At 45.1% G+C, this 22,317-nt stretch overlaps 2 long non-coding RNA genes across 4 annotated transcripts in view; one reads left to right on the forward strand and one right to left on the reverse strand.

Annotated features, from left to right (window-relative positions):
* The window catches only part of LOC121110605, a 70,120-nt gene that overhangs the window by 33,505 nt on the left and 14,298 nt on the right, over positions 1-22,317 (forward strand). The window lies entirely within an intron of this gene.
* On the reverse strand, positions 14,830-22,304 carry LOC124417914. The gene is made up of 2 exons (XR_006939119.1): positions 22,012-22,304; positions 14,830-16,515 (listed from the first exon to the last, which is right to left on the reverse strand). It is a non-coding gene; the product is annotated as an uncharacterized LOC124417914 (long non-coding RNA).

The raw sequence follows: 22,317 nt of genomic DNA on the forward strand, positions 1-22,317 counted from the left end.
AATTTTTGTGTTTCATTTCCCCATTGATATTTTAAATGCCGTGTATTATGAGCTATGAGTTGAGATTCATTTCATTTATGGAAACATGTTTGGTGTTTTTATTTAGGGCATGGCTAAGTAGGTTTTTTATGCATATTTTTTGAAAATACATAATTTATTGAGACCTTCCCTCTCCCACATCTACTTTCAGCTTTACAAAAGGCTTTTCTTCTTTTGATTACTAAAAAAAGAAAGAAAAGGTTTTATGGAGCCATTCATAACCGCTCTCTGGGTTCCCTGTAAAGCAAGGCCATGGCTGCATTCATATACTCAGAGCTTATAAGCAGGAGGGAGGGCGATTTTTTACACAGTCTTATAGTGATAGAACAAGGGGGAATGGCTTTAAACTAAATAAGAAGAGATTTAGGTTAGATACTAAGGAGAAATTCTTAACTCAGAGGCCGGTGAGGCCCTGGCATTGCTGCCAGGCAGCTGTGGGTGCCCCATCCCTGGAGGTGCTCAAGGCCAGATGGGATGGGGCCCTGGGCAGCCTGAGCTGGTAGGGGGCAGCCAGCCCATGGCAGCAGTTGGAACTGGATGGACTTTGAGGTCCCTTCCAACCTCAGACATTTTGTTACTGTTCTTCCCACTCTGTGTCTTTCTTCTCTGGATGGGGATTGTCACCTTTCTGAGAAACCCCATGGGAGCCTCCAGTGAGGGTGAGCATGCAGCTGTGCCATTTCCCTTCCAACCTTGGTGCTATTTCATTTCTGTCCAGAGAGATGGGACGGGGGAATTTCATTGTGCTGCTTGAAATGTATGCAGGCTCATCAGCAAAGAGAACATTGCTGTAGTCATTAAAAGCAAACAGAGCATGCTGACTCCCAGCATCAACCCTGCTGCAGAGTGAGAAGGTGAGAACCAGCAGCTCACTCAGAGAGGCTGGGACTTATCCCACTTGGGGACAGTGGGACTACTGTTTGACTAAGGCAAAGGCACTCACAGACTGGGCGCTGGATAAGGAGCCTTCCCTGACCCCAGCCAAGCTGGCCAGATGTCCTCAGCCTTGCCAACAGCAGAGAGTCAGAGAGTTTCCCCAAAGAAGAGCAAACCCAGGAGCTGGTAGGCTCTCCTATACCCCTAGCCTCAGCTCGCAGCCCCGTAACAGAAGATCCGTTATGTCAGAGATAGAGCAAGGTTGCACCGCGGTGTTGCAAGGTCCCAAATTAGTAATGTGTTAGCGACAAAGGACCAGCACCGTGCAGGGTCAAGTCAGAAAGGTCAAATCTATTATGACAACTTCTATTTTGGCCGAAAATATATTCGCTTTTAGCGCTAAAATAATGTTTCTCCTGGGGTTTGTGTTTCTGTCGCTTTTATGAGAGAAGCAGACCACCACTGTCTTGCTTTTCAGGAATATTTTTGGATTTTTACTGCTCCTAGAGTGTCCAACACTAAAAATAAAATTTAGATTCTTGGTTGTTACTGCTGTCAAAAATAAATCAAACTAAATCCCCAAAATGAATCCCATTGCAGGAGGTTTAAAGATCAATTTAGCATCCCTGCAAGACGCATCATTATGAGGAACCCGGCCTGGAGCTCTGCAGGGGGCTGGGAGGGCACAAGGCCTCCTCTCCCTGCCAGCGCACTGTCTTGCCCTACTGCCCACCGGAGCCAAGAGCTGCCTGTAGCTGAGCATTCAGAGCATCAGGGGTGACAAATAACAAAGCAGCATTTGAGAGTGAGATGAGCACCTGGAGAAAAGCTGGTGGTAGGGAGGGACGAGAAACAATGGGGGAGAGGATCCACGGAAGCCGTGATGGGACATCCCAGGTTCTCCTGGATAATCTGTTACATGCAGTGAAACTCATGATGATAATTCCAAGTCTTCAATTTACATCCTTGAAGCTATCATCATGAGGCAAAAGGTTAGGCTGTTTTTTGTTTGTTTGTTTTCTTAAGGGGCGCCTCGGATTAGAGCTGACACCAGAAGGATGAGCACTGAATCTGGGGCTAAATATTTCATTGCCACAGATGCTGGCATCAAGTTGGTTACAAAGAAACTCTCTTGCATTGTTTTCCTTTGTTGTTTTTTGTTTTGTTTTGTTTTGTTTTGTTTGCAGGCTTTGATGTTATTTATTTATTTCATTTTACACAACTTCCTGCTAAATATTCATTTGGATGAGGGAAAAGTTTGGACGAGACCATGGGCAGCCCGATCTAGTGGTTGGCAGCCAGCCCACGGCAGGGGGTTGGAACTGGATGATCCTTAAGGTCCTCTCCAACCTAAGCCATTCTATGACTCTGTGAAAGGATAATGGAGTTCTGATGAATCAGCTTGGAACAGGAAGGTGCCAAGTTACAAGGGAAAAAAGGAAAAGACGGATGAGATAAAACTTCACTGTCTCTGCCTTTCTTGCAATTGTCACGTACTCAGCTGATCTGCCTCATGTAAAGATCAAGGACGGCTTTGCCCTAATTCATGGCAAGAAAGATATTTTTTCTTGAGTATCACAAGAGATGAAGCTCTAATTTAGACAGAAGGGACTGTGAACAGGGTCACGGTAGGCCTTTCAGTTTGTCATTATCTGTCCATGTCTTATATGGTTGACGTCAGAGAGCCCACCCAGGACATGCTAGAATTCCAGAGTCCCAGAGACGTGCTCCTCTGTGCACTGCACCATGCGTAACATTTTGTTTCTGGTACAATCAGCAATGGGAAGCTAAGGAAAGAAATGATGTTAAGGAGCAACAGCTTCCTTTTGTTATGTTTCAGAGGTTCACAATAAAACTTCACATGGGAAATCATGTTTATGCTTCAATGCGGTGAGCAAAAGCATCCCATTTCCCTTTTCTGCCATTCAGGCTAAATTCGGCTCTCCCTGACACCGGTATCTTTGGAATACATCCACTGAATTTACCCTGCCTTTCCACAGTGGCATCTGGGAGCAAAACGTGGATCCTTATTTATTTATCAAGGCTATATGCGTTTGAGACTCGCTATTGCAGGAGGAAACTTCCTCAACATTTTTTTTTTCTGCTCAGCTGCAGAAAATTCAGCACTGGGGCATAAAGCAGCAGCATCCAGAGGAACAGAGCCAATTAACGGAGAGAGGGCTGCAGCCGTCTGCACACCGCAGTCCTCCCATGCCAGCTTCCAGGAGAGCCGAGCGGGGTCTTTCCTGGCTGAGCAGCCTTTGACGTCGGTGCTGATACTGAGGCAAGGGAGACACAGATGGATTAAAATAGCACAGCTTTTATCAGCTTTGCGCAAAATTCTGCTTCAATTTAAATTCATTTGTCAGGAGAACAAGGAAACTGACATTTTCTTTGAGCGGTTGTTCTCCCTGTTGGCTTCAGAAGAACCTCAGAGCCAGCAACAGCCAAGTCCAAGGCCTCACAATAGAGGCATCATTTGGCTCCTGGGCGTGCTCCCAACTTCTTTCTAAACAGTACCAAGTGCTGGTGCTCAAGCTGAATGAACCATTGGGCAGCAGTGAGACACAAGAGCCAACCCATCCTACTGCCCCAGTTACTGCTGAGTTAAGGGACCAGCCCACACAAGAAGTCCTATGGGCCTGCTGTGGTTAGAAGATATTCTCTGAGCCAGGAACTGCCATTCCTCTTTCTCCTCCATTCTGGGAAAAGTTCTTTCTTGCCTTTTCCATCCTGAGTTGCAGTAACCGTTAACAGCACTCCCCACTTTGCAAAAAGAGTCCTCACTGAATGCAATTAGCTGTCTTTGTGTAGGCTGGGGATGCTCTCAAGTTGGTCATTAAATCATAGAATCATAGAATCATGAAGGTTGGAAAGAACAATAAGATCATCTAGCTGGACCATCAACCCATCATCACTATGCCCACGACCCATGTCCTTCAGTGCCATGTCTCTGTGTTTCTTGAGTAGCCCCGGGGACAGTGACTCCACCACCTCCTTGGGAAGCCTGTTCCAATACCTCACCACTCCTTCTAAGAAGAAGCTTTTACCTAATATCCAACCTGAATCTCCCCTGGTACAGCTTAAGGCCATTACCTCCTGTCCTATCGCTGTTTCCTGGGAAAAGAGGCTGACCCCCACCTCACTACAATTCCTTACAAGCACTTTCATGTACTGTGGGCTCCAGAGCTTGAGGACATCCAGTAGAACACTTCACCTGTATATTGGTCTGGCCCATGACAGTGACCCCAGTGTTGTCTCCTTATCCCTGCTCTGCCCTGCCTTCCTGTTCTGGAGGCCATAGGGAAGCAAGAACTGAGTGCATAACGTCAACTTTCCTGGTACTACCCCCCACCTCATTGCATGTGGTTCTTTTTCTAGCCCCAATATCTGTTCTTTCTGTCTGTAAGTGCTGGTTGTGTCACCCCAAACTAACCTGCACCCCCAAAGGGAACCAGTCCTGAACACACTAGTGCTGTGGGCCTGTGACTCACACATCCCTGGCTCTACCTTTGCTCATGGTTTCTGCAAACCCCCTGACTCTGACCTGATGAATATCAGGTTTTCACTGGCCCTGCTCCCTGCCATGCCAGAGTCACCTTGTTGGATTGCAGGTGTGCTCTGGATCTTAGTTCTCCACTGAAAAGTATAACCCCTTGTCAAAGTGCTGTGATGGGCACAAGCAGAAGGTGACTGAGGAGGAGCATTCAGCTGCCTTAAAGATGAATTCAGCAGATGGCAATGTTTTTATGCAGCTCCTCATCAATCCTGGTCACAGCTTTCTGCAGAGCAGAGCTAACAGTGCAAATTTTGTGTCAGAATAGCTGCATTTGTCCACGATGACACTTAACTCCTCTCTTTGTGTGTGCCAGTGCTTCAGTGTCCTTGAATCCTGACCCCACCATAGAGCTGGTTACTCCTGGGTGTTTAAGTGTGACCCAAAGTAGTGTGGAAGTGCACAGGCTGAAATGGCCTCACCATTAGCTGCAGTGAGTCTATGTTCAGAATTCTTCTCATATACCACCTAGTGCATGAACGAGCCTGCAACCTATAATCTTTTTATGTGTTCACTCAGGTAACCCATGCAGGATTTCCCCCTTCCACAAACAAGAAGCATCATTGTGACTCTGGGCAATGTTGGTCTGTTAACGGTTGTACCACATCTACTCCATGAATATCAGCCATGGGCTGCTAGTTGCTTGTATGAGAGTGTATCTGGAAAGAGATCATTGTGATAGCTCTTTGGCTGCCCCCTCCAAAAACTGGAAACATCCTAGACCAATTCATCTTGTTCAATTCAAACCTAGAGCTTTTGGACCAGACAGAGACTGAAAAGTAACCAGAGGAGAGGAAAGCAGGGTGACTGCAGCCCTTTGGAAAGACTCATTCCCCCCTGCAGGGAGAGTCAGAAAAGCTTTGGAGGAATTGCCCACACAGTTTTGATTTGACATTTCTCACCTCTCTCCCCCATTTCAAATCCTTGGGCCTGCCACACCTTCCACACTGGAAACAAAGCCTTAGAATAAATTAGAACAGAAAAGGAAAAGAAATCACACTGCTCTCCCAATTAGCATGGAGTACTTAAGCAGTCAAATCTTTGCATTTTAATTGTAATCACACCAAACTCAAAGAGCTGAAGTGACAAACCCCACAGCTAATTCCTACTGATTAAGTCGCCCCTGAGTCCCCATTCCAACATTTGTGTGGTTTCTGCTTTAAATCCTTGGCCTCTGGACACAGGCAGTTGATAAAGGCAGTGCTTTATTTTTACTCTCTTCCATTCAACTCATTTTGCTTCACTGAATCCTGTCCCAGAGCCATGTTTGCATACCCAGGTTCTTTGCCCTGGCCTGACACATGCCCATGGACCTTGAGGTGCTGGGACAGCCCCAAATGCTGGCAGCATGGGGCAAGCAGCAGAGGAAAGCAAGGCTGGAGCCAACGTAGAGTTCACAACATCAGGAGAAATGCAGGTGGGAACAGAATTCTGCAAGTCCAATACGCCACCAAAGCAGGACTACCTGGGAAGTTAACTTAGATGTTATGTGCTGTCCTGCCAAATAATGAATATTTCCAGGTGCAGAGACCCCACAGCCTATTTGAGACTAAGTTCTGATGACTGAATGCTTTCTCAATGGGAACATTTTCCTTTTATCTAATGGATTTTCCTCTGTTGCCATTCTGCCTCTCATCCTATTACTGTGAAAATTAATTAGGACCAAATTAAATCAGAGAGGGAGTATGCTGACCTAGGAAGAGCTCTCAATCCTCTGTGAAAAGCAGAGTGCACAGCACAAACTCAGCTTCGAGCTGATTCAAACCAAGCCTTACAGTTATGCTTCCTGGAGGTTTAGCTCGAGATCAAGATGTGTGTGCTAACAGACATGACTCTCCACAACATACCCCTCTACAGAATGGGCTCCTGCCCCCAGTATTCTGCATAGGCAGCGAGTTGGTCCTTGAGAGACAGTTGGTCATGATAATGATGGGCTAATGGTTGGACTGGATGTTCTTAGAGGTCTTTTCCAACCTTAATGATTCTATGATTCTGTGACTGAGAAGGAAAAGAACTGTGAAAAATGTGAAAGATTAGGACAGAGGCTTGAAATATATTTATTATAGAAGATAATAGAGAAGCAGATAGGAGATGTAAATCTAATGAGACATTATATGGGAAATTCCTTCTGGAGTTTGAAGGGCAGGATGAGTTACCCCAGTACTTCGTGGCAGGATGCTGTTCTGGGTTACCTGTGGCCCCACTCAGGAGCACTGTTTGTTAATGGACCCACAGCACTGAAGATTCACGTGAACTCAGCTGGCCCTTGTTATTCCTGTTGCTTCGGCACAGGAGCCAGCATGAAATGTCAAGTTGGTCTTTTTAGCTTAGTAGCAATGACGTGCTGTGATTGTTGTAAAAAACTCGAAGAGTTTTCTTTGCTTACTGTTGCTTTGTAAATAAGCTCATCTAATGGAAAGCAGGAGTGTTCTTTACCTAAGAGCAATTCCTGGAAGCAGAAATATAAGTAGATGTGAGGGCTTGTTTCTCCTCAAGTGCACCCCACTCCTCTCAGGTCCTGAAGCCAAGTGAAGAGGTCCAGCATAGCACGGAAGCCAGTGAGTGAGGGAAAAGCAGGGTCTTGTCTCTGGGCATCACTGCCCCATAGAACAAGGGATGCGCAGTGTCACCTCAGCTCTGCCAGTTCGCTTCTGTAGGTGCTCATCCTCACCCAGGATTACACCTCATGTATTTAAATATGCATATTTAAACATGCATATATTTCTGTAGGAGTGGCTCAGACTCTTCTGTTAGTACATTGTGTTTAAGAATACAAAAGCCCAAAACTGTGGCTGATGATGAAGTGTCATTTCTTCTTGTAAGTAGAGCTATGCACACACAAGCACGCTATTTTGTTATCAATCAAATTAAGGAAATAATTCCCACAGAAGGGTGGGAAAAAAGTACACGGCTTTACACTGAATCAGTCGATCCATCCAGAAGGCTTAATTCTTTTTTTAGCCTTTTAGGAAGAAAAATGGAGAAACTTACAAGTGGTAGACTGCATCCCAGGTCTTTGCCAGGTCCTTTTCTGCATTTGTTTGTGTACCAAACAAAGCAGACATGCCAGAGAAGACAGGAGACGACATGAAGAGTGTGACCTTGTGCCTGGGAACAAACTTATACATGGTAGGAAGCAGGCAGGCTCAGTACTCTTTACTATTCAATTGCATATCTTCAAGGCCTTTTTGGCTGTGTGTTACAGGGGAATTCTTCACCTCACAAAACCTGGTTAACTGTCATCAGCACCAAGCTCTTGCTCTCACTCTTCCTTCCTTCCTTCCTTCCTTCCTTCCTTCCTTCCTTCCTTCCTTGCCTTCCTGCCTTCCTGCCTTCCTTCCCGCCTTCCCGCCTTCCTTCCCGCCTTCCCGCCTTCCCGCCTTCCTTCCTTCCTTCCTTCCTTCCCGCCTTCCTTCCTTCCTTCCTTCCTCCCTCCCTTCCTTCCTTCCTTCCTTCCTTCCTTCCTTCCTTCCTTCCTTCCTTCCTTCCTTCCTTCCTTCCTTCCTTCCTTCCTTCCTTCCTTCCTTCCTTCCTTCTGTCCTTCCTTCCTTCCTTCTTTCCTTCTTTTTTTCCTTTCCTTCTCTGCACCCTGCAGTACTTTTTCTTCTACGATGACTATGCATCTGCTCTTTGTTTCATTCATACTCTTAAGAGCCTTTCTCTTCTCTCATATCTTTTCTGTGTTTTGTTGCTGTATAATGTACCCTGTCTTCTCCATTTGCCTTCTGGCTTAAAAGCTTGCTGAGGTTTCTCCCTCCTAAGGTTCCCCCTCCTCCTTGAAAGCCTACACAAGTGCTGAGGCTGCAAACTGCATTCCCCAGGAAGGTGCAGAGAGCACGTAGGGTTGCTGTCCTGGGACTGTGGGGCGAATCTCAGGTTAATTTGTGAAATTAACTTCAGGCTCAGCAGCAGTTGCTGCTGCTGGAACTTCAAGAGAGAAGTAAAATGCTGATGGTAACATCTGCCTCTGTGATTTACGAGTGGTATAGGAATGTCTAGCAAGCTCCAGAGAGCTGTACATGTTAAGGGATTTTCTTGTGAGTGACTTTCTTTGAGAAAAGTTAAGTAGCATACATTTGAGGGGAAATTGCAAAGCAGTTTCTTCTTTCTTTTGCCTAACTATGTATCAACTCCCCTCCTGCTGTAAGCAATTGTGAGACAGTGGTGATCAGAAGACATATTTAGGAATAGAATCCTCTTCTGTAAAACACTGTTCACTCAACACTAATGTCCATGAAGAAGATGCTTTTCACCATCCTAATTTCCACATAATCTCTGGAAAGTGGGTCAGTATCTGTGCAAAGACATAGGGAAGTGAGAAGATGGGTGAAACATCCTCTTCTGTTTTGTCCTTTTTGACACCATTCTGTGGACATCTTCCCAGAGATGCAGGACTCACATTGTTACAGTAGGCTGTTGTAGGAGTTTCTCCCTAACTCACATAGCAGACACCTTATCCCATCTCTTCAGAAGTGCAGTGCTTCCACCTCCAGCTGGACAGTTCTACCAGTAAATAAAATGGACTGATGTGATCCACAGGCTGGATGATTTGACCAGGCTGGATGTGGCTCTGGGCATCCTGGTCTAGTGGTTGGTGACCTTGCCATTGGCAAGGTGGTTGAAACTAGATCATCTCTGAGGTCCTTTCCATCCCAGGCCATTCTATGATTCTGTGATTCTATGATGGCAGGCCTTTCTCTTCTTCCCACACTATCACTGAAGGGGGAACAGGCTCTTTTCTGCAGCACAGTTCTTATAAACTCCCTAGTGAGACCAGAAATCCTCTCTGATTCTGTTATGCACCAGTGGATACAGCATCGCACCAAGGAATCAGAGACCTGAACTCCATGTTTCTAATTTTCTTGTTTATACCATTCCTGGGTGCTCCCTCTTGCTCTGCTTACATACCTCCCAAGGCATTCACGTGATCCTGCAGTGTGAGTCATCGCTGCTGTTTCATAACTTGAAGCCAGGTGGAAACTTTATCCAACAGAAGCATAAAAATGCACAAGCATGCACTTCTCTGCCACCCTTGCTTCCTCTGGATAAATTGTGGTCATTTCCTTGTCCAGTAAAGCTGAGCAGAAGCATTTTCAGGTATCTCAGATGAGAAAGTTATATTCTGTGGAATGTGTATTCCTGTGTACACATATGTGTTATGTTGCAGGGGAAAGAAGCTTGGGAGATTTTAGGATAGAATAGAATAGAATCATTAAAGAGGTAAGACCTCTAAGATCTCCAAGTTCAACTGCCAACCCAACCCACACGCCCTCTATACCATGTCCCTCAATGCCACATCAACCCTTTTCTTGAACACCTCCAGAGATGGTGACTTCAGCTCTTCCCTGAGTAGTTTGTTCCAGTGTATCACCACTCTGTCAGAGTTTTTCCTAATAGCTAACCTGAGCCTCCCCTGGCAATAGAATAGAATGGAACAGAAAATACAATAGAATAGAGAATAATTCAGTTGGATGGAACTTTGAAACATCATTCAGTCCAAGTGTCTGACTGCGTCAGAGCTAACCAAAAGTTGAAGTACAGTATTGAGGGCACTGTCTAAATGCCTCTCAAACACTGACAGTCATGGGTTTGTACCTCCAGGAACAGGTACAGAAATGCTCTTAGACACACAATCAGTAATTATTAGTTGTTTGCCTTTTCACTTCCTGGAAATTTTGATTTTGAGCTAAAACCTATTACATGATTGATAAACATATTGTCATATTTCATTAATTTATCTTCTAATAACAGATTCCAACAGTGACATTAGTGAGAGCTCTTCTCTGACAGAAACTTACTTTTTGTTTTTAATTGCAAACACAGCCTTGGATGTATTCCCATGAATCGAAGAACATGTTGTTGTTTTTTTGAAGGACTTAGAACTAGGCTCATGATTAATTCACCAAATTAAATTAAACCAGTTGGCAACTCTGATTTAAAGTTGGCTCATTTTCACCCATCTGACTTCAAAATGGCAGAATGGATTTTTATCAAACTTCAGAAGAAAAAAAGAAAAAGAGTTTGCCTTTGGGAAAAGGAACAGGGACCAGAAATAGAAATAGGAAACAGCAACAGTGTCTGTGTATCCTCCTTGGCCATTCAATGTTACATACAAGAATTGGTGGCTGGTGGCACTGCCTGCATCTGCATGGCAGTGGTGGGATGCCACTGCCAGAGGATGAGATCCAGGTGCAGAAATGAGACACTGGAGCAATTCCTGCTCCAACGGGAGTGCAAGTGGTGCAGCTCAGCAGTGCTCACATTCTGACCCTCTCCTAAAATGAGGCTTCAGCTGTACACGCATCACTCACATATGAACTCATAATGTTAACAAACTGGGCAGCAGCTCCTGTTGTGATCTTCACAGCTCCCCAGGGAGGGTGCTTAACTGCATAGCAACTGAAAGATGAATCCAGTTGAAAATGTACTTATCATTCACCAATAAACCCACGGAGTGAGAGAATATACAGTGTGAGGATGTGGGTGGGTGAGGATGGATCTACCCTGTGGGATCGGGTACATGGTAGATGGGCCATCTCAAAGCGGTATCTCTGTGAGCTCTGCATCATGCCATGAGGTGTTTTGTTCCAGTCAACATGCTGAATTTTTCTGCATGCAGCAAGTTAGAGTCATAGAATCATAGAAGTGTTTGAGTTGGAAGGGACCCCTGAAGGCCATCGCTCCAACCCCCCTGCAATGAGCAGGGACACCTACAGCTCCATCAGGTGCTCAGAGCCCCATCCAGCCTGACCTTGGGTATCTCCAGGGATGGGGCACCCATCAGCTCTCTGGGCAACCTGTGCCAGTGCCTCACCACCCTGACTGTAAAATCCTTCTTCCTTATATCCAGTCTAAATCTTCCCTCTTCTAGTTTCAAACCACCTCCCCTTGTCTTGTCACAACAGACCCTGTAAAGAGTCTGTCCTATTCTTTCTTATAGTCCCCGTTTAGATACCAAAAGTTCCTTCCTGGGAGTTTGTACAGCAGTGATTTTTAGACAGGGAGAATGAAAGCACAGTCTTATATCTGCTATATCTGCTGATATTGCTTCTTATTTCAGTGAATGATCTTTCTAATTGGTCTTGCATGCTTACATGATAATGCCTCCTAAGAGAGAGGTGTGAGGGACAAAGCTGAATCATTTCATTGTCACACACTGCAAGTACAGGGGAAAGGAACAGGAAACCTTTCTACCATATAATGGGTACAGGGTGAAGTTAGGACCTTCCTTGATACAGTGCAAGTAGCTTTAAGGAAGCTCTTCTAAATCCTGATTTAGGACCTGTAAGCACACAACATGAATGAGAGTGGTATTTAACATCTAGTTTATCAGAGCAGAATTTTCATTCCTCAAACTGAGATGATCATTCAAAACCAGTGTCAAGAACGGCTTATGTAAATCATTTTCTAAACCAGGAGCTCCTCTGGAGAATTTTTCCAGCTACAAACCTTTTTATCAGTACTTGTGTCTTTGTTATTGCAGTGGCAGACTACTGCATTGTGCTTAGCACGATGTCAAAGCTTCAGACAACCCATCAGCCAAAGCTGGTGCAGACCCTGACGTTGCACTTGGCAGCTGTGTGTTGCAGTTTGGTCCTGCCAGCCATACTTACACTAGCTGCCTTGTTTAGGTTTTGTTTGTTTCTTTGTTTCTGGCCAAAATGCCAAAAGTCCCAAACCTACCTGTTTGTGAGGGAGCAGGTTCCCATCTTCACGGAGGTATCTTCAGCCCTCCAGCAGACACACTGCGGGATGCCAAATTTCTTTTGCCTCATGTTTGCAGCAGCCTGCCCAGGCAGACCCTGCAGTCATGGGAGAGACCTCTCTTCCTACACAGCGCCTTTGGTGTATGGAGCAGAGTGACAGAGCTGGCTGTGGGAGGGTCTATGAGACATAGACCATAGAGCTATGTCTTGGCTGTTTGTAACAGAATGGCCCTGCTTGGGGGAAGAAGTCCACGTGAGGTATTCAAGGTTGAATTCTCTGGCTGATCCTGCATTTCCCACAGGCTGGTGAGAGCACATGGAACAGTTAATATTTAAACTGTTGACCCAGTGCCCGATTTAGACAGCAGCTTCAGTCTCACCCTCGTTTGGAGAAGTGTATTGTCTGGGGGAATGCTGCGTGACCCGAACAGCCAGCACAGAATGTCTAGGTTCTTTCATCCCGTGTGGCCGGGCTGCAGCTGGGTCACCTTTGCTATGTATGTCCAGGGAGAGTGTGACTTCCACTGGTTACCCAGCACAAGGTCTATGAAATGAGACTTCACAACACAAGTGGCTGGACAATGTTTGTGAGTTTTTCCTGGTTTTTTTTTTTTTTTTTCCCTTCAAAAATTCTAACGTTGATAACGGTGACTCCAACTAAGTGCTTTTCAGCTGCCTTAAAAGTAAATACTTAAGCTTAGTAACCGTTTTGCTCTCGGTCTTTCTGAATTTCCCCCCTTCCTTTGCCTGCCTGATATTTTGCAATGCAAATTTTGTTGATACGACTCAAAACATAATTTATTCTTGGACACGAATGCTCCAAAGATATATCAACAAAAACTGAAACCTTCTTGACACTGATGATTTCACATGCGTTAAGGAAATCAGTCTGAAATTTCTAAAACAACTCTTTTTTTAGACTCTCTTCTTTCTCCAGTTTAAGAGGGCATATGTTGACTTTAATGCATGGTAGCTGGCAGAGCAACGTGCTGAGCTCTGCCCTCTTGCCACCACCCAAACTTTTGGAGGTCGACCCACTGTTGTATTTCCTATAAACGTGTTCATGCTTTTTAAAACTCTGGATAATATTATGGTGTTACTTAAGTGCCCAAACCATTGAAAAGTCAGAGGAGCCTGGATGTTTAAAACTTCTGAACACATGGATCTCTGTCATTATTTGAATGTTTAATAGGCCAGCACAATTAATGCTGCAATATCCCTCCTGTTATCAGCAGAAATTCTTTCAGTACCCTGTAACATATGTAGGCATGCATTGAATTTAATGGGGCATTTGACTGTTGCTGTACAGCTGCCTTATCTGAGCTTCCAGGAATATCAGGTGTGGCTTACTATGGACGTGGGTTAATATAGTACAATTGCTGGAATTCTAATCTAGACAAAATATTCTTCACAACAGAATAGAGAATAGGTATCTAGGGTGGTTGTGACCTATGCCTATGGTTATGAAGGGATTATTAGCATCTTCTGCTGTACCACGACTGGAAGAAATCATTAAATGCTTTTCCCTGATGCAGTGTGAGATCTTGCCATGGAAACCCAGGGTACAATAGATGAAGCAGAAGAGAACAGGGAGGCAAGGTGAGATTAACAGAACTAAAATCACACTTCAAATTAAATGAGACAAGAAGATGAAGTAGTTTTTCCAGCAGCTAAACGTATGCACTGTTATCTCTTTAATAAAATGAAGGCAGGAGGAAAAAAGCATCACAGAACCTCTCCAGAGTGGCAGATTAGCAGGAACTGTAACTCACCACCACAGCTCGAAAAGATTTACGTTGTGCTACTTCCCTCTTCTTCATTCTCCCATTGTTTAACCATCAACACTGCAGACACCACACACTTGCCATTTCTCTTTTAAATCGATCAAGTAGTTGGCTTTTATGTTTCTTACTGGGTGGGAAATTCCTCTAGGTTTGAGCCGTCCATCTATGATTTTGGTGAGCAAACTGTGGAAGGCTGAGCCCCTCAAGTGTTCGGATCCTTGAGACTGAGGGTTGTTCAGCTTCAGAGAGCTTCAGTTTTAAGCAAATATGGGGACAGTGTGAAGGAAGTCCAAGAGGAGAGGGTGGCAGGGGCGTAAGGACATATGGGTGCAGCCTTTCAGCTCAGCAGGGCTTTTGATCATGAGGACTGTCCTAATGGCTTCTGAGAGAGTTATGAGGTGAGTTGTGAAGAAAGTAAGGTAATAATTTTACATTAGATATGGGCTTTGGACTTAGTGGAAAAAAAAAAGATCCAAAGGCAAAAGAGAAAGCCTCCTTTCTCTTTTCACCCATGATCAAGGCTGACTACACATTCCCTCTTCCCCACTGGCCTGGGCGTTTCCACAGCCCTCAGAGACAAATTGTAGCACCGTGGCCTCTCTGCACATCCTTATCTGCACATCCAAATCTTCTTGGTGACTTCAAGAGGCCAAATCTTTTAACCTGAGATGTTTGAAGCTTAAAACTCAGCCTATTAACAGATTTCAGTTAAATACCTCAATGCCTTGCATCAGTCAGTTCTGAAAATGATACTGTCTCAGCTACTTTTGGTTAGCATGAAAAGGTCCAGCAATGCTTGAGTACTTTGTGGAAATAAGACTTAAGAGCTTATATTTTTTACTCCTCCAAATAAAAGTAAGTTACTTCATAGCAAAAAAATAAGACTCAGGATTTATTCTGTTTTCCCCCATTGCTCTGGGCAATAGCATAGAGCTTGTGTGCATCCAACTCTTGGTACAACTGAGCAGGATACTTTGATACGTAGAAAACTTTGCTTAAGTTGAGGCAATGTCCTTTGGACACACATTTAAATGACATAACAGGAGTTCTGTTGTGAAGTTCAGGACAAGTTTGAGTGCTCTGGAGGGTAACTTCATCTGTTTTTTCATAGCTCATTAACATGGATTTGTCCTAAAGACAGTGCCTTAAAAATGGAAACCTCTTGTATTCAAACCAGCAGATAAAAGATTCTCCTTTAAAGGTTGTATTTGTTGTATGTTACTTTTGTTCAGGGTAGGAAAAAAGAAAGCAAACCCAAAAGGTCAAGAACGATTCCTAACCATTTGATAATTAACAACTTTCAAGTACATTTATGTCCACATACATTTGTTGGTTTTTTTTTAAAGAAATATTTTTAGTGTTTTAACACTTTTTTTTTCTCCAAAAAAAGAAAAAGAAAAAAAAGAAAAAAAGAAAAAAGAAAGAAAAAAGAGAAGAAAGCAATGTACAGATTACATTATTTTGGCACTGGTATGGAGCATTTTAAAAAACATTTGTTGTTAATATTTATAATGGTTTGTACAAAATTGTAAACTGTTTTCAAGTTTGTTTTTACTTTTGTTCATCATTGCCTTTCAAAAACTGTCACTGCAGGAACAGAAATACCCCAAACTAAACCCCAGAATGAAAGCAAGGCAACTCCCCTTGGCCCTGCCCATCCTTCCCCCTGCCCTCCTGCCCACTCTACCTACAAGAAGACGGAAGGAGACAGTTTTTGAAAGCACCCAGCTGTAATTGGTGAGCACGCTTGTCCAGGGAGCCATCCCATGGCACAGAATGGGCTTCAGCTCCTCTCCATCTGGCACAGGACGGCTATGAGAGCAGAGACTGCCACCCACCAATCACACCTTCCCACCTCTAGAGTAGACAAAGATGGCTCTTTAGGTCATTTTATTTTATTTCTTTGTTGTTTCCCCCCCCCTTTTTTTTTCTCCTCCCCCCGTTTTTTTTTTTTTTTTACAAAAATTTCTACATCTAAATCACTTTGCTATAGAAACATTATTTTCTTTCCTTTTTTTTTTTTTTTTTTTTTTTACATTAGTTAAAGCAGAACCTGCTTTTGTGAAAAAAGACAAGGATCAAGGTCTTATTTCATGCAGAAAATGCAAATTAAAGAACATAAAAATGGGTGGTTTGTTCTTTTTTTTTTTTCTCTTTCTTTTTCTTCTGTTTGTTTTTGTAATGCTGTACAGGATGCAACGCGGCCACTCAGAGTATGCCAAGATGGTTCACAGCAGTCCCTTTGATAATGTATATTGACATTGCCATTGATCTCCCTGTTGTCACTGTTGTTCAGTTAGGACTTTGTTTGAAATTCTGGCCACATAAGACGTCCCCAGTTAGAGAAGATGTTGCCACTTCTTCATCTTTGAAGGGAAGATGGATGAGTGCAGTTTGAGAGGATGACAGATTGGCATAAATGGTCTAGCCTTTCCTGGGAAGGATGCCCCGGACTTAGAGGTCTAATCTTGTTTGCTTTCATACCTCTTGGCTTAACATCCCTGTGGTAGCACATCATGAGTGGGCATTTGTTCTTCAGAAAACAGTTTCACCTCTGAAAGGGGATGTGATTTCACACAAAGACACAATATTATGACATGCCAGGCAATGGAGAGAAAAAATACTGTAGCTCGGACAAAGGTCATTCTACCAGGGTCATGAGTACTTGCCTACAGGTGGTTTCTGGTAACTTTTGAATCTCTCTATTCCCAGATTTCCCATTTTCTTTTCTAGTACCTGCCTATTCATCTTTCCAAGTGTTAGAAACTCTCCTCTGTGACATCTGCTGACCCTTTCTTGGGGTTTGCTCATGAGAGATCATCTCTTTTGGTCTGTCAAGCACATTGGCCCCAACCTGGTGAAGCTGTCAGAGCCAGGTATGATTTTAAACAGATGAGTAGTCATCAGGACTGATCCCCTGCTCAGAGGTGAGCACTGGATTGGGTTTTGCTGGATTGAGGCACTGTGTGGGTTTAGTCCTACCCTGTTCCACTATTTTGCCCTTCCCCTTCTTGCTTCAATGCTCTTGAAATGTGGGAAGAAAAAGGTTGGGGCAGCCTCATCTCCCCCTTGCCAAACACTTTCTTCAACAGCACCAACCTTTGAGCTGAATCTCAGATTTATGTCCAGTATCTCCCTGTGAGACGCCCTAGGGCATATCTCCCCCTTTTCTACCTCCATATTTGTGGGGTGTGAGGTTGGTGAGATCTCTAACAGCCTGGAAGCTGCACTAGCAAAAGACAAATTCCTGTTCAAAACATCCTTAATAGGTACCCAAGTGTCCCTGTGGCACGTGGCACAATGCCCAGAACTTTGGGCCTGCTGTCTGCCATCCTTGAAGAAATAAAGTTAAGCATTGCCAGCCACAACAGCACAAGTTCTCTCACAAGGTGTGCCTCCTCCTTGGAGTGCCACCTGACATGTCATGATATTGTGTGGCAGTCACTGCTGCAGCGAGGAATCACCACTGGACCACACTGGGTCTCATTGGGAATGGTCATTACTTTGGCAAGGCTTGGTGCTGCAGCAGCGCAGGCCTCACAGCCCTGGGCACAGCCAGAGGGTGGTGATGAGAAAGGAAAGACCAACCAAGTGCATCATTCCCTAGTGGAACACATAAAGAGGAGAGAAATGCCTCTGCCAGCCTGAGCGAGTGCATTCCTCATGCTGCAAAACAGGCCATTGCCTATCTCACTCCCCAAACACTATCTGCATGACACCAAAGGCAAACATGTTTTCCTCCCTTGCTGATCTGGCTTCTCCTAGCCTGCCAGTCCCCACATCCTCTTCACTTGGCTCAACAACACTCAGGGCTGTTCTGCAAAGGGTGTTCTATGCAGGTGGGAGGTGGGAGCCACATGACAAGATACCCAGAGAAGCACACTGCAGTCAAAGTCTCTGGCACTGGCAAGCTCTGGCTATCTCAGATGGGAGCAGGGCAGCCCTTAGCACAGAGCTGAGAACAGGAGGTGTGGGATGGCAGGTTCAGTGCCTCTAGAGTGAGATGATGATGGCAGACCTTCTTGGATGGAGCCATTTTTTTCCCCATTATTTTCTACTGCAGAGCACAGTGTGGTGCAGGAACTCATACTCACACAACTTCTTGCTTTGTCTCTGCAAAAAACACCTGTCCCTGTGCACCCACAAATCCTGCCTGTGCTGTTCACCAGCAGGAATGGCTGAGTCAGGGCTGTGTGGCCTGCATCATGCTGACGCACTCTAGCTGGAGTGGCAGTTGCAGTAGAGAGAAGCCTTACTGTTGAAGAACGGCCATTCCTAAGAGAATCAAAGCTTCCCTATGGTCCACCTTCCATACAAAGATTTTTCTTTTATCCTCTCTGCAGTAATACAAACAGTACAGCGTTTGTTGGCTGCAGAAACCACACTTCCCCACAGAGAATGGACTGTCCTCTATTTTTCCAAAACACTAAGATAAAACAGACAAGCAGTTTCTCACCTTATTTTTCACTCTTGGCATTCTTCCCAGCCCAGACAAAGATTGGTTATAATACAGATGGTTACCTATAGGTTTCAGACCCACTACCATTATCATCTATGGCATTCCCCTATCACTCATTTCTGCTAACTGGAAGCTGCATGGAGACCAAATGTCCCTTGGTCCAGAATCAGTCAATGCCATAAACTTGAGCCTGCTCATTTGCACCTCTGACCTTCTGTGCTTCTTCTGCTGAAGAATTTTTCTCTGCAAGTCCAGTGGCCACTAAAACAGATAGCTAAGCTTAACTCAAGGTCTCTGCTTTGCACTGTCTTCTAAATCCATCTTTTCCATCTCTTCCCAAACAGCCAGGAACTTGCAGACAAAGGTCTATTGAAATGCAAAGGCTCTTAAGAGAAGTCTGTCAACATTGAAGGCTTCCTTGATAACTCTTCTCAGCAGCTGGGCATTTCCTAACACTTGTCACCCTAGACCAAATCACAAGGCAGAAAGCAGCATCAGCAACAGCAGCTTCTCCAAGACTGTTCAGGCTCATACAGCCTTTACTCCACATGCATTACTATATTTATGCAAGTGATACCTGATATCATTTTCATCCCTTCACTACTACATCCCAAGATACAGTAAGGCATAGTACAGTTTGGCTCTCCAGGAAGAGGCCAAATGTGCAAGGGATCAGGATCTAATACACAGCCTCCTCTCATTGACCTCACGGATGGTGGGATCAAACACTGAATAGTTACTTATACAACATGACTTCCTCCTCTACTGCCCACCTCTTCACTGGACTTGGAGGTGGATCAGGGAGCCAGCCCTAAGGTCACCATTTTGGTGGGCAGGCACAGGCACAGATTCACCCTCCAATCCCTGTGGGAAAGTCTGGGAAATGGTATTGTTGTATCAGCCTGGAGGACAGTGCTTCTTTATTACGCTTGTCACCTTTCAGCTGTTCTTCTGAATGTACAGAACCATTTTTATTTGGTTTACATCAAGACATTAGAAATCAAACATTTATTTAAAAATTAAAAAAAAAAAAACAAACCAACAAAAAACCTCAACAAAATCAACCAACCAACCAACCAAAATAAAACCAAATGAAAAAGAATAAAAACCAAGCCCCAACGCTATATACATCTTCTTGTACCCAGTCTCCACTCCCCTCCCTCCCTCTCTCCCACCCTTCCTCCCTCCCTCCCAGCATCTGCGTTAGGTACTGTGTCCAACACATAGGTTTCACATCTCTTGCCCAACCCATGCCCCCAACCCAGTTTCCATGACGGTTGCAAAGACATCCCACCCTGCTTGGTAAGCCCAGTCTCATTTCCAATAAAGCGTTTGGTAACCTGCACAGCATTTCTTGCCTGGTTATCTCTTATCTCTGACATCAGGGCAGAGCCCAGCCATTGCCCCGGCTTGGGACAGTGGTAGCTCCTCTGCATATCCCAGCTTAGCTCCTGCAACATTGTCCAGATGCAAATGATTGTCCCTGCCTAGAGGGACTAAGCTCATTCTGAAGGCAGAGCGCCACGAGTCTCCCTCTATTTCCCAGTTCCCAACCTCACCATCTTCCAGAGTCTGTGGTCTCTGCCCACCAGGGACTGCTGCCATGGCTGGGTTTCCTTGAGTGCTGCCTGCAGCTGCACCCAGCCCATCTGGCTCACTGCAGGTCCCCATTTTCCAATGCTCTAGGCTTTTCAAACCTATTATAGTGCACGTATATTTCCACTAGCTCTCTCCTAATCATCTCTGAAGTTCTAGCTCGTTCTACCTCATCCCATCCTCTCCACTAGGATTTTACTAATTACTGTCCTTTGGTCTGCACAGCTCCAGAGGTTTCACTTCGGCTTGATAACAGTTCAGAGATTTAAAACCCTTTCACCCGCCCCATAAAAAGGAAAACAAAACCAACTCCCTCCCCCACCCCTTATCTCCTCACGCCAGAGCCTCTGGAGCAGATCTGGTCAAACAGACCGGCCCAATCAGGCCCTCACACGGCTCTGTTTCTGGGAAGTGGATGTGCTGTCCATTGGACAGAGGAAGCGCCAAGCCTTGGCAGGTTCCCTACTTATTTGCAAGACATAAGCTGCTGGCATGGTGTCAGATGTGCATGCAAGAAAGCTGGATGCCAGTTAAGACCTATAGTCCTGTTTGTTTCATGCACTGTGAACTTATCCTATATACACTATGGGCTGGTTTATGCTTGAAGACACGAATATAAAGGTATACATTTTCCTTTTATCTTAGTAACCAAAGCTTTACTTTCACCCATGGAATAGCAGGGGGTTTGCTACCAGGGCTCTTATTTTCCTCTTCTGCTCTTTCTCTCTTCAGTTTTCAATACTGAAGGTGAAGGGGGGATAGGAGGGGAACAGGTAGGATTACAGTCCCAAGGTCCTAGTTCCTAAAGGTCCCTGAGTGACAGCACTATACAGTATCAGAATATGAAGCGTTAGGGTTGTGTTGGCCATTTATATCCTGAGAGAGACTTCACTTCTATTTCTCCTTTTCCTCCTCCTCCTCCACATGCCTGTGTTAGGCTGTTACGCATGGGAAAGGTGCAAAACATTCTCCTCCAGCCCAGCCCCCTCAGGCTGCCTGGAGTTTCCCTCATGCTCAGCTTACATTCTCTGACAAAAAACACAAGACCCAACAAACGACAACCCTGTCTCAAGCAGCAAACAAACAGAGCTCCATTCAGAATTGCCTCCTGCACCACTGCAGCAAAAGCCAGATGCAGCTCCATTTTGGAATAGCACTCACGCTTTTTCCTCTCCACTGCTCTCCCTTCATGAAGAGAAGGTGGACAGCAGCTTGCACACGAGCTACAGAGCGGAAATCTCCTCCAGCTTTCCAACAACATTATCTTTGTACCCACCCCATTAAAGGCTCATGTCTTTCCTTATGTTTGTGATGGCTTGAAACCTCTCAGCCTCGAGTTTGAGTAAAACTCTTTTTTTCTCCACTGTCTCCTTTCTGCATCACTGGACCCCAAAACAACCCTTGGATTTGTTGCCTTTCTTAGGGTGCACACGGATTGCTATGGAGGGGGAAAATGGAGGTGCCACCTCGGTCCTGGAGGAGGGCATTTCTAAAGGCCTCCAGTGTTCTTCCCTCCCCCCTGTCCAGGACCACATATTCTATTACTCATCTGGCTTACAGGACTCGGTTGTTCTCCATCCTGCCATGTCACCAGAAATTATAAGGCAGTTCCTGAACTGTGAGAAGTCCTGACCGCACACTCTTTGGCAAAGATTATTGTGTAGGACTGAAAAGTCCAGATGTCTGGATATACGAAGACAGACTCCATGAAATAAAACTGGCCTGGCAAGGACAGGTCAGAAACATTCAGAGAGAAACTAGGATGACTCCTGATAAGAAAGAGAACCCAGCCAACAGAGAACCGAGGCAATAGCAAAAGAGTCTGGCTCCAAATCCCAGCAGGTGAAGAAATCATCTGAGCAGTGCTTTTTCCCTGGAAAGCTTTTGGATTGTCGCTATGAAATTCTGGGCTCAATCTCTGATTGAAGCCTTGAAAAGTAAAAACAGACCCTCCCCCGTGCCCGATCTCCAGCTGCTGGAGGCCCCGGGCTGTACCTGCTGTGCCAGACGGGGTCGGCCCATGGCTGGCAGGAACCCTCTCCATGCAGGGCTCACTACCCAAGCAGCAAAGAGCAGAGGTGGGCTTTTCATCACATCTGTGTGCTACTGCCACTGCTGGCCCTTGGGAGCAGCTGAGGGCACTCTCAGGTGCCTAACTCCTACCACAGATTGGTCAGGCTTCTACTACAGCTAGCAAATTGCTGGAGTTCCTGAGTCATCTCCCCCAGCTTCGTCATTTCTTACCATGTGGCTATTTGTTCCCCCTCCAGTCTTAACAGGATTCTTAGAACTGCCCCCCCC

This window comes from Gallus gallus, chromosome 4 (genome assembly GCF_016699485.2).
Source record: "Gallus gallus isolate bGalGal1 chromosome 4, bGalGal1.mat.broiler.GRCg7b, whole genome shotgun sequence".
Classification (NCBI taxonomy): domain Eukaryota; kingdom Metazoa; phylum Chordata; class Aves; order Galliformes; family Phasianidae; genus Gallus; species Gallus gallus.